The sequence below is a fragment of the Papio anubis genome, chromosome 5 (assembly GCF_008728515.1).
Source record: "Papio anubis isolate 15944 chromosome 5, Panubis1.0, whole genome shotgun sequence".
Classification (NCBI taxonomy): Eukaryota; Metazoa; Chordata; class Mammalia; order Primates; family Cercopithecidae; genus Papio; species Papio anubis.
Genome location: NC_044980.1, coordinates 33582355 through 33595008, shown reverse-complemented (window position 1 = coordinate 33595008; position 12654 = coordinate 33582355). Strand labels below are relative to the sequence as shown.

The window sequence follows — 12654 nt, the reverse complement described above, 5'->3', positions numbered from 1 at the left end:
CTATGAACTGGACCTTCTTAGATTTCTGTATCAGTGAGTTCTAAAACATTAAAAGTAGAGCAAGTCTAAGTTACTGCTTAACTGTCACTATACAAAATGCTGTATCTCTATGTTCAAGTAATTCCTCGACATATCTTCTGTGCTGCAATCATGCCATCCACCTCCTTGTGAAAGTGATGAGGAAAACAGTTCATATTCCAGATGCCACTCATTCCCTATTTATTTTTCTCAGTGTTTGTTCCTGTCTCCCCTCCCCAGAATGCACAGGGCAGTTAGTGAAAAATGCCAGGAACAACAAAACCTCCCTCATCAAATAGCTCATTCCTCAGGGGGCCTCTCTAAACAATGCAAGACTCTCAGGGTCCTGTGGGACTCAGCAATTCTGAGTTGCAGCTGAATCTTAAGCAATCACTTCATTTAACATGGGTCTGTGGTCCCCTGGAAATTGAATGTAATTATCTTTTAGCAAGCATACATTTACCTTTTTCAGGGAAGAATGCTCCGAGTTTTCACTGGATTCTACGAGGTAGTTGCCACCCTTCAAAAGTCAAGATTGCTTGTCTAGTCTAAGTGCCTCATTCGCAGAAGTAGAAACAGAGCCTCAGACAAGTTTTGAAACTTGCCTGAGTCACAAAGCCTATTCATGATAAGATTCAGAACCAGACCCTAAGGCCTGACTAGTGGCTGAATGTTTTCACTGCCGTATATGGTTTTGGTGTTTTTTTTTTTTTTTTTTTAATTTCAATAGTTTGGGGATATAGGTAGTTTTTTGATACACAAATTCCTTAGCAATGAATTCTGAGATTTTAATGCAACCAATATGTTGTCTTTTATCCCTCACCTCTCTCCCAACCTCCCCTACCCCTAGTCCTGACTGTCCATTATATCACTCTGTATGTTTTTGCATCCTTATAGCTTAGCTCCCACTTACAAGTGAGAACATACGGTATTTGGGTTTCCATTCCATAGTTCCTTCACTTGGAATAACGGCCTCCAGTTCCATCCAGCACTGCCCTATACAGTTTTACAACTAAAACCAAAAAGCCAAATCCTGTGTTAAAACATGTATAGACCTTATCTTTTTTTTTTTTTTTTTTTCCTTTTTTGTGGAGAATGGAGTCTCGCTATATTGCCCAGGCAGGTCACGAACTCCTGGGCTCAAGCTATTCTCCAGCCTCTCCATCCCTGAGAGCTGGGATTACAGTCACGAGCCACTGTGCCCGGCAAACATGTACAGACTCTACCTTTTTCATTACATTTGGAAATGTGCAAAATGTGTAATCTTTGCATGTAGATAAAAAAATGAAAATACACTTAGGTCAAAAAAGGCAAGATAATCTATATGAAAGTTTCCATCACATAGTAAATGCTCAATAAATGTCACATCAAGCCCACTGCAAGTGAGAACAGGTGACCTTTAACAGCACCATCCCAGAGGAGAACTGAGGAATAGCAGGCACACGTTTACCACAGTTAACTACTGTTTTCAGAAGCCTTGCCAGGTCATCTCACATTCCCCCACATCCTTATTATTCTGAAAAAAACTGACATGAGAGGATGGTTGGGGAGTGCAAGCCACTGAATGCCGTACTCATCCTTCTTCATGAGCTTGTTGCTACCTCTAGAAGTCACCCAGTGACTCTCTGGCTTCCAATGTGTCTACTTTCATTCTTGCTGCTGTCATTGATGAGGCCCCTTGGATAAATGGTGTGAAAACCCAGTCATCATGAAGCACTTTGATGGCATGAATCTGGAGGCCTCACTGTGACTGCAGCCTCTCCATGGCCCCTTTCAATCTTCCCAGCCTCAGCAGGAGTGACAGATGCATGTTGCCTTGGAAACGACACACACCATAATTATACATTGTTAACTGCCAAGCATTTAATCACAGAGAAGGCTGGGCTAGTACCTGAATAGCAAGTGCAAATTCCAGGGCAGCGTTTCTCAAAGTCAGCCCCTAGTTAATCCATATCAGAAGGACCTGGGGACTAAATGTAACCTTTCAGCCCCTGTCCTGTGAAAACTGAATCTCAAGGGGTAGAGCCCTGAAACTTCCTTGGTTGAATCTTTTGCACACTGAAGTTAGAGAAACTAGAACTGATGTAGGTGGAACAGGAACACACTTGTCAGAATTGGGCTGGTTCATAAACCAAAGTTGGGTTGTTTTTTTTTCAAGTCAAAACAGAATCACCTTTTGATGAATCAAAGTAGAAATAATGATAATCAGATATTCCCAAACTGTCGCTGGCTAGCCCAGGGTTTCTACACCAACTGTTGCTAGAAAGTGGAAATCATCCTTCGAATTTAATTCCTTCTCCCTTCTTGTGGAAGTACTAATAACCAAGGAAACAGGATAAATCTGTCCAGCAGAAAAGGGAGAAAAGAGAGGCCAAGTATTGGATAACCCAAAATCGTGCAGTTCCCCACAGCAGAGCCACTCAAAGCATTCCTTCATTCACATATTCAGAGAGCACAAAGTCTTAGGCAACAGCGGGGAAGATTTTTGTTTGAGGTCATGGGGGTTTCATGGGTGTTGTGTTCGCTTTTCTGTGTATTTGTCTTTGGCTTTTCTTTTTTTTTTTTTAAGCATGCAGTGAAAAGTATACAAACTCTTATTTGAAGAGGATTAAATAAATAAAGCAATAATTCCAAAAGTTCCCAAGGGAAGGTATTAACTGCCAAATTGAGTGTCTTCCTGGAGTCCCTGGCTTTGGGTGTGTGAGAGCTCGGTGGCCCACAGGCCTAACTCCACAGTGATAGAGATAAGTGTCAAAGGAAAAGAAGTTCTGGAAATCCACACAATGGTAACTCTAGAGGCATGAACTGTAGCTGGGGTAAAGTTATTAATAGATCACTGCTTTCCTGGTATTCATGAAAGGATCTAACACCTGGAAGCCACGGCTGGCGGGAAGTAATGTGGCCCCTGGAATAACGCCAGGTGCCAGCTCTCTCAGCATCTCCTCTTCCTCAAGATGAATCATGAGTAAATGGACTCGCCTTCCTTGGGCCAACTGGGATCTTACAGTCCCATTTTCAATCCAAAGCCCGGGCTGGGCTACAGCCTATGTTGAGTAAAGTGACATCTATCAGTTTGGCAAGGCCACATTAAAGGCAGTCCTTGGAAAAGTCATTAAATCAGGATGCTTACTTCAAAAGAAATGCAGCAAAGCTGAATTAGCTGCACAGCAGGCTAACTGGAGTATATACCAGACAGGATCATGCATCTATGGAAAAAGCTCTCTGAACTAAGTTCTCCCATTTCGAGCAGGACAAAGCATACCTACCCACTGAGCAGAAATATTAGTCAGTTTGTTACCCATTTAATTCAAAATAAGTCCCTGCAATATGGCATCCATCACTGGCCACCAATCGTCAATCACTGGCCACCAATCATCATTGGCCACCAATCATCACAGAATGGACGTCACATTGATAGATGAGGATGGAGCAAGGCAGAGATGTACATGCTTGTTTCCATCTCATTTGAAAGACTGGATGCAACGCTGTTTATTTATTAATTCATTTTCCCTTGAAAAAAATAATTTAACTCCCAATCCTAGCCTGCATTTTAAAACCTTGATATTAGCCTATACAGCTTTATCATTAACAAAAAAGTTAAACTTCTTTGAGTATTTAAAAAAAAAAAAAAAAACCTTTACAATGGATATGGGGTTTTCTTTTGGGTGTAATGAAAATGTTCTAAGATTTATTGCTGTAATAGTTGCACAACCTGTGAACACACTAAAAACCATTCATTCATACACTTTCAGGAGGTGAAGTGAATGGTATATGAATGATATCTCAACAAAGCTGTTATTTTTTTAAAAAGCTTAATAATCTCTATTACATTCGCCAGTCCTTAGGATTAAGAAAATTCCAGGTTATTCAGATATGGTGGCTCACGCCTGTAATCCCAGTGCTTTGGGAGGCCGAGGCGGGCGGATCATTTGAGGTTGCAAGTTCGAGACCAGCTGACCAACATGGTGAAACCCTGTCTCTACTGAAAATACAAAATTAGCCGGGCGTGGTGGCGCATGCGTGTAATCCCAGCTACTGCGGAGGCTGAGGCAGGAGAATCGCTTGGGCCCAGGAGGCAGAGGTTGCGGTGAGCCGAGATCGCACCATTGCACTCCAGCCTGGGCAACAAGAGTAAACTCCATCTCAAAAAAAAAAATAAAGAAAGAAAATTCCAGGTGAGAAACCTCTAGACTGATGAAAAAAGAAATGCAGCCAGGCAGGCGCAGCAGCTCACGTCTCTAATCCCAACATTTTGGGAGGCTGAGGTGGAAAGACTGCTTGAAACCAAGCATTCAAGACCAGCCTGGGCAACATGGCAAGACCCTGTCTCTACAAAAAAAAAAAAAAAAAAAAAATTAATTAGCTGGTGATGGTGGCACATGGCGCGTAGTCCTAGCCACTCAGGAGGATGAGGTGGAAGGGTCACTGGAGCCTGGGAGTTCAAGGCTACAGTAAGCCATGATCATGCCACTGCTCTTCAGCCTGGATGAAAGAGTGAGACCCTGTCTCGAAAAAAAAAAAATAATATTCCATCACAAAATATGGGAATACATCTATAGAATTCTCAGCCAAACCAGAACACTAACATGTGCCCCTAAATAGGCTTCAGGACTTTTTCTTCCAAGTTAAAAAGGACATCAGACTTAAAATCCACACCACAGACCAAGTGCTGAACAAGCCTCAACACACTCCTTCTCTCCTTGTCGGCATCTACCTCTTCTCACTCAAGTGCCTGAGTATTTCTTTAGACAATAATCTCTCTGCAACAAAAATGCAATTTTAACCAAAGCTGTATAAACATTCAATTTTCTCAATCCAGCAAAACAAATACATTCTGTCAAAGGTCTCTCCAGACCAACCTCCCAGTGAAGGTATCCTTAACAACACAGCACCTCATGCCATCCGAACCCCTCCCAGTGGGCGGAAGCTGCTTCAACCTCTGCCTCTCAGACAGGGCTGTGCTGTAAGTTACGTTGCTGCTTCTGGAAGAACATGAAAATGGGAAGCAGGGCCCAACGGGTACTGTTCCTTCTTGCCCAATTTACCTTACAGCAGATTTGTACTGTTCTAGAAAGACAGAATTTTAAATACATACAAACACTCAGCATAGGAACTACAAGCAGGCCCAGGACTCCAAACTGACTGAGGATGTGAATAAAGAATAATTTAAAAATCATCTTATAAGTAGGTGTTAAATACTGTAGAAATTCAAAGAGTGAGAATTTTGAAGGGCTAGAAAAAAATCAGAGAAGTCTTCCTAAATGGGAGCAGGGCTCTAACTGAACTTAAAGGAAACACAGGATTTGGACAGGTGAAGGAGGAAAGGGCATTTTGTCCATCTCTCTCACAAGATGGGGGACTCCTTTCTTAGACTTTCCAGGTAAGGGTCTGACACCTGTTCAGTCTCCCCAAGTGGTCCCATAAGCTATGGTGTGAACGTGTCCTCCAGAAGTTCATGTGCTGGAAATTAATTGCCAATGTAACAGTATTAAGGAATGAGGACTTCAAGAGTGATTGGGTCATGAGGGTTCTACCCTCCTGAATGGATTCATGCTTTATCACGGGAGTGAGTTAGTACTTGCCAGAGCCCGTTATTATAAAAGTGAGCTAGGCTTGCTTTGTGGTCTCTTTCACATCCACCTTCTGCCACCAGATGTCCCTTGCTGAGGACCAGGACCATGTCCTTGGACTTCCCAAAGTCCAGAACTATGAACCCAATATGCTTATTTTCTCTGTAAATTACCCAGTCTGTGGTATTCTGTTATAGCAACAGAAAATAGACTAAGACAGTAGGGGTGGTAGGAATCACTGCATAGTTCTCTGCAAAGAAAGATCCTCCCCCAGTCTGACTCCTTTAGACCCTGGATGTGAATGAGGGATTCAAGAATCCCGTTACCAGTTTTCAGCTGATTTGAAAATTTACATCTCAGACTACTTACTTACTTTGGAATAGAGTATTTTCATTTTGCCTGTACTTGAGTCCTGACCATTGGCATATAATCAATAAATGTTTTACAGTTGAACATTTAGAACAAAGATATAGGATAAAGTGCTTGGATAGACTTTAGACCTCACCTCTGACCTTAGCAAGGCTCTCATGGATCCCAAGTGCACTGAGGAGGGTGAGTTCTCTGACACGGGTTAGCGTCATTGGGATATTTGTACAAACGCAACACGGTGATTGGGTTTTACTACGTACAAGAGAAAAGCACTAAGGTTGTAAAAAACCCAGCTCATTTGGCCTCTGAAATCTTACCAGGATGCCCCTCCTTTTTCCTTCCCACCTGCCCCTTCCCTCTCATTACTGCTGTCCTCATGCCGCATCCCCCCAGTCATGTGCTAAGCCTACCTGAAGGAGCTGACCATTTTCAATAATGCAACATTAGGGTCAGAGGAGAGCAAGGATCATCAGCTAGTACCTTGGAGGCAAATTCTTAGGACAGAGATTTTCTCAGCCTGATTCTAGAACTATGGGGCAAGCCAGGAATTCCCCCCACAAATCAACATGCCTGCTGTGTTATTTCATGTGAGGCCTTCCTCCCCTTCTAGTCAGGGAGCTCCTCAAGAAGGAAAGCGTCCATCCTAGACAGGGCCAGGGTTTCACCTCTGGCCTCAGCAAGGCTCTCTTCATAGTCAAAACTTAGTGAAACTTTGCACTGCCTGAATGAATCAACGATGAATGAATGAATGAGCACTACGGTTAGGTTGAAAACACAGACACGCCACAGTCATTTTAGCCTGAGGTGCAAAGTTTCAAAGGATTCGACTGAAAACTGGTTAACAGGGCTCTTACTCACGTCCAGGTCTAAAAGGGTCAGGGTGTGTGTGGACTGTGGGAGGGTCTTCCTTTAGACAGAGCTATGCAATGATTCCTACTACACCTACTCAACCTCATGAGAGGCTTACAGGACTGAAGAGATTGGACGGTGTCTGATCCACACCTGAAAAATCTAAAACGGAGAGAAACTGGCCTATGCTTCAAGGACGGAAATGAAGGAGAGGTTGCTGTTGTGTTGTAATCAGCCTGAATGCTGGAGTTTATTTGTGCATAAATATGTGTTTCCTATGGAGCATGTGTAGACAACTCACAATAGAGGGAAATAAGTGGTGCTAGATTCTGTGTAATAGGGTAGATTGGAAGGACACAGAAGGCAGAGGGAAGTGGATTCCCTGATGGAGAAGCAACACACTGGAGGCAATCACATGACATTCATCAAGGGAATTGCAGAAGAAGGGTCTGCAGTGATGGTCCAAGAAGGGAGTGAGAAGAGGGAGATCCCCAAGGGGCCCCTCTGCTGGCATGCCAGGGCTGCCACAGCAAAGTACCACAGACTTGGTAGTTTAAACAACACAAAATAAAGCCCAAGGTCAAGGTGTCAACAGGGTTAGTTTCCTTTTGAGGCACTTCTTCATGGCCTATAGATGGATGTCTTTGCCCTGTGTTTTCACATGGTCTTCTGGGTGTGTCTGCATCCTAATCACTTCATCTTATGAGGACACCAGTCATATTGGATTAGAGTCCACCCATATACCTTATTTTACCTTAATGACCCCTACAAAGGTCCTATCTCCAAATACAGGTACATTCTAAGAAACTGGAGGTTAGGACTTCAACACAGAAATGGGATAGAGGGGCACAATTCAGTCCATAACATTCCCAGAAATAGCCCAGAATTAAGAGTAAAACAAACATCTGTCAAATTCAGAACATGGCACTATCGTGCTATAGTACCAGTCAAATAAGAATTTTCAGCCAGAAGTGGTGGCGGGTGCCTGTAATCCCAGCTACTCGGGAGGCTGAGGCATGAGGATTGCTTAAACCTGGGAGGTGGAGGTTGCAGTGAGCTGAGATCGTGCCACTGCACTCCAGGCAGGGTGACAGAGTAAGACACTGTCTCAAAAAGAAAAAAAAAAAAAGAACTTATTTATCCCTCTAACTTCTTATCTTCCCCTGCCCTACCCCTAGTTTTACCATAGAGAGATCCCTAGAGGGATCCCAAACTGTGATAGGAAGATGCCGGAGGCAGGGTAGCAGGGTGAAGCAGGGACAAAGAGAAAAGGGAGAGCTATTTAACTTTAAATCAAATTTCAACGTTTTATTGTTATTAGATTGGTGCAAAAGTAATCACGGTTTTTGCCATTAAAATAACAAAACCACTATTACTTTTGCACCAACCTAATATTTGACATTGAGGACTCTAAATTCTGAATTAAGAGTATTTAGCAGTTGAAACCGACTGCAGAACTTTTTTTAAAATCTAAGAATAAGTCAGAGGCTGGGTGCAGTCACTCATGCCTATAATCCCAGCACTTTGGGAGGCCAAGGTGGGAAGATCACTTGAGCCGGAGACCAGCCTGGGCAACATAGTGAGATCTCCATCTCTACAAAAATAAAAGTAAATTAGCTGGGTATGGTGGGGAGCACCTGTAGGCCTAGGTACTTGGGAGGCTGAGGCAAGAGGATCGCTTGAGCCCAGGAGTGTGAGGCTACAGGGAGCTATGATTGTCACTACACTCCAGCCTGGGAGACAGCGCGAGACCCCATTTTTAAAAAAAGAAATGGCCAGGTGTGGTGGCTCATGCCTGTAATCCCAGCACTTTGGAAGGGCAAGGCGGGTGGATCACTTAAGGTCAGAAGTTCGAGACCAGCCTGCCAAAATGGCAAAACCTCGTCTCTACTAAAAATACAAAAATGAGCCAGGCGTGGTGGTGCGTGCCCATAATCCCAGCTACTGGGGAGGCTGAGGCAAAGAATCACTTGAACCCAGGAGACAAAGGTTGCAGTGAGCTGAGATCGTGCCACTGCACTCCATCCTGGGCAACAGAGTGACACTGTGCCTCAAAAAAAAAAAAAAATCATAGATTTCATCCAGAGACAAGGAATATACTCACCTCACAAAATAACTTTCAGACAGGGGGATACAAAACAAGGCTGCTTTATGATTACTATCTCATAAATCTTATTTATTCAGCAAACCAGATACGTTATAAATGAATAAACAAGCAAACTTTCTTTTATGAATTAACAAAACTACAGGTTTGTTAAAAGACTGCCCAGATAAAGTTGGGGGGGGGGGGGGGAAGACACAACAATAATGTCATCTTGGCAGTGAATCCTTTCCAAAATACTTTAATATCTCAGATTTTTTTCCAAGAAAATAAATGAGCACATTCTTTTTAAACCACAAATGTCATTTAGATACTGTATCATAATGATCATGTAGTCAAACTCTTTTGAGACTATTCATCTCCTATATTCACAACTTGCCTTTATCCAGGGGATGACATTTCTCCTGGAAACCAAATATATCATTCTTCTTTGAGAATAAAACCTGCCATCAACCAGGATTGATCTTAGTCTATGAATCAGCCAGAGCCAGCGGCCCCGACTGACACAAAATTGGCTGTGGTTCTGGCAGCACTACTTTCTGGTCTGTCAAATCCACGACTCACACGCTCCAATAAGCCTACCAAAGAAAAGTCCCAAGGTTACCTCCTGCCCTAAATCCATCCAATTTAAAAAGCATGGCTTAATCAAAACAAGCTACCTCTGGAATATTACAATCACTCTAGGACTAAGAAACTCCATGCAACTATCCCTTAAATCGAGGTTATTTTTAAGATGATCCCTAAAATGCTCATCCTGTTCTGTGTTCTTTTGATGTTCATTACAATACCACCTTCTGAACACACCACCGTGTTCGCCTCTGAAGAGAAAAACCACCTCACATGTGCTGTGCAACTGACCCCCAAGGGTCACCCCAAGTCACCCCAAGTCACTATGCATGGGTAAGCCCCTTCCTGTCTTCCTCCAAAGTCCATTCCTTAATTTTCACCTATCTTGAAACCCAAAAGAGCCCAACAAGTTTAAACACAGAGATCCAATCCTCAAACATTAGTGGTGAAAATGTAAAATGGTACAGCCATTGTGAAATGCAGTGTGACAATGTCTTACAAAGTTAAATATACATTTACCATATGACTCAGCAATGCTATTCCCACCTATGAGAGAAATGAAAACATATGTCCACACAAAGACTGAATATTTATAGAAGTAGCATTCGTAATTGTGGAAAAAGTAAAACAACAGAAATGTCTGTCAACTCGGTAAATAATCTGTAGCAATTCCATATAATGGAATATTACCCAGCAATAAAAAGGAATAGAACGCTGATCCATGGTAAAGCATGGATGAAGCTCGAAAACATTTTGCTAAGTGAAAGTCAGACAGAAAAGACCACACATTATATAATTCCATTCCTTTTTTTTCCTTTTCTTTTCTTCTCTTTTTTTTTTTTTTTAAGAGACAGAGTCTTGCTCTGTTGCCCAGGCTGGAGTGCAGTGGCACCATCATAGCCCTCTGCAGCCTCAAACTCCTGGGCTCAAGTGATCCTCCCACCTCAGCCTCTTGAGTAGCTAGGACTTCCGGTGTGCATCACCACACCCAGCTAATTTTTGTATTCCTTGTAGAAATAGAGTCTTGCTGTCTTGCCCAGGCTGGTCTTGAACTGCTGGCCTCAAATGTTCCTCCAGCCTGTGCCTCCCAAAGTGCTGGGATTAGAGGCATGAGTCACCACGCCTCAGGATTCTATTTCTAAGACATGTCTAGAAAAGGTAAATTTATAGAGACAAAAAGTTGATTGGTGGTTGTCCAGGGCTGGGAACACTAATAGGAAGTAATTGCAAATGCCATAAAGGATCTTTCTGGGGTAAGGGAAATGTTCTAAAACTAGATGGTGGTGATGACTGCAAAATTCTGTTAATTTACTAAAAGTCGTTGAACTGTATACTAAAATTAGTGAATTTTACAGAAAGTAAGTTCTATCTCAGTGAAGTTGTTCTCAAAAAGATGCAATGGCCCGGGCACGGGTGGCTCACGCCTGTAATCCCAGCACTTTGGGAGGCAGGAGCAGGTGGATCACGAGGTCAAGAGATCAAGACCATCATGGCCAATATGGTGAAATCCCATCTCTGCTAAAAATACAAAACTTAGCTGAGTGTGGTGGTGCAGGCCTGTAGTCCCAGCTACTTGGGAAGCTGAGGCAGGAGAATCACTTGAACCCGGGAGGTGGAGGTTGCAGTGAGCTGAGATCATGCCACTGGACTCAGGCCTGGTGACAGAGCGAGACTCAGTCTCAAAAAAAAAAAAAAAAAAAGACCCAATGAAGGCTGAGCATGGTGGCTCACGCTTGTAATCCCAGCACTTTGGAAGCCCGAGGCAGGCAGATCACCTGAAGTCAGGAGTTCAAGACCAGCCTGGTCAACATGGCGAAACCCCATCTCTACTAAAAAATACAAAAATCAGCCAGGCATGGTAGCGGATGCCTGTAATCCCAGCTACTACATGGGAGGCTGAAGCAGGAGAATCACTTGAATCTGGGAGGCGGAGGTTGCAGTGAGCTGAGATCACGCCACTGCACTCCAGCCTGGGCAACAGAATGAGACTCTGCCTCAAAAAAAAAAAAAAAAGATCCGATGCAAAGAGCAAAAGGGAGGCCCATATACAAAGAAATTGGTAATGAAAAATATCTTTAGAGTGAGTAAGAGAACAGGTTCTATTCAGGGTTATATTTAATCCCTGTTGTTAACCTAGAAAGAATGAATTGCCAAAAGTTGGCTTACTACATATTCATTGGTTCTTTGACTCAGTTTTGAAATAGGGAAACTCGGACTCTCACATTCTGGAATGTTGGAGACGTCATTTACAATGATCGCAGTGGTGCTATTTGGCTTGTGAATCTCTTTCCTTACCCAGGCATCCAGTGTCTTAATACTTTTCAGAATAAGGAATATATAAATATGTTAATGACATAGATTCTGTGAATTCTGATGCCCTAGGAGTAAGGGAGTGGATGGAAAGTCCGGAAATTATTTCTGCTGCCCCAACTATCATATTTGGACATTATTCAAACACTGTGTATTCAATAAAAGGATTTTTTTTTTTGTCTGCAGTCCAACAGAGCGGGGGTGGTGGCTCATGTGAAGGCAGGCCTCCCATTTCCTTGAGCAGAACACTGTGGCCTGGTACTCCAGTAGTGGATCCATGAGGGGTCAGATCAACAGGGCCCAGCCTGCCCTCCTACCCTCCCCACCCACTCCAACCAGGTCATTTTGGCAATAGCTGCTCCCCTAGAGATGGAAATGTATCCTCATCAGGGCTATTCAGAGACTCTAGGATTTTTAGATTTGGGGGAGGGGAGGTAGACCTTCCTCTCTGGGTAAGAACTGGGAAACCAGGAGCCTGGTAGCTGCCCAAGACCCAGTCCTAGCTGGTTTGAGAGAGGGAACCAGGGGCGGTGGTGGGAACAGGGTTGGTGCGCTGATTCCAGGGATCCCTGAGGCCCTGCTATAGCCAAACCCTTTTAGCACAGGATGTGGGGTCACATAAGGCAAGGTACGCCCCTTCTAGCCTAAGCTATTCCAAGTTGGGTCTCTGACACTTGCCCTCAGGCACCAAAGTATTTGTCAGTACTCTTAGGCTGCAAGTGACAGAGACTCAACTCAGATGCCACAGTAAAAGAGGTGCCTTGATCTTCAACAGCACAATTGCAGGTTGCATTTCAGTCTGTTCAGCCCATTCCTGAAGTCAACAGCTAAATCTACTTCATGAAGCTACAGAAGTGAAATATATAATAG

The 12654-nt window shown here is 43.3% G+C and overlaps 1 protein-coding gene across 5 annotated transcripts in view; it reads right to left on the bottom strand.

Annotated features, from left to right (window-relative positions):
• RAI14 (retinoic acid induced 14) overlaps positions 1-12654 on the bottom strand; it is a 175507-nt gene that overhangs the window by 144684 nt on the left and 18169 nt on the right. The window contains exons 1-2 of one of the 5 annotated variants that reach the window (XM_017959470.3): positions 932-1106; positions 482-574 (exon numbers count right to left, since the gene is read on the bottom strand). The exons of 2 other annotated variants lie outside the window; for them this stretch is intronic. The gene's annotated coding sequence lies outside the window, so the exon portion shown is untranslated. Of the gene's footprint in view, positions 1-481; positions 1107-12654 lie in introns of those variants that run through there. 2 more of the 5 variants (XM_021939276.2, XM_017959472.3) reach the window with 2 other exon arrangements.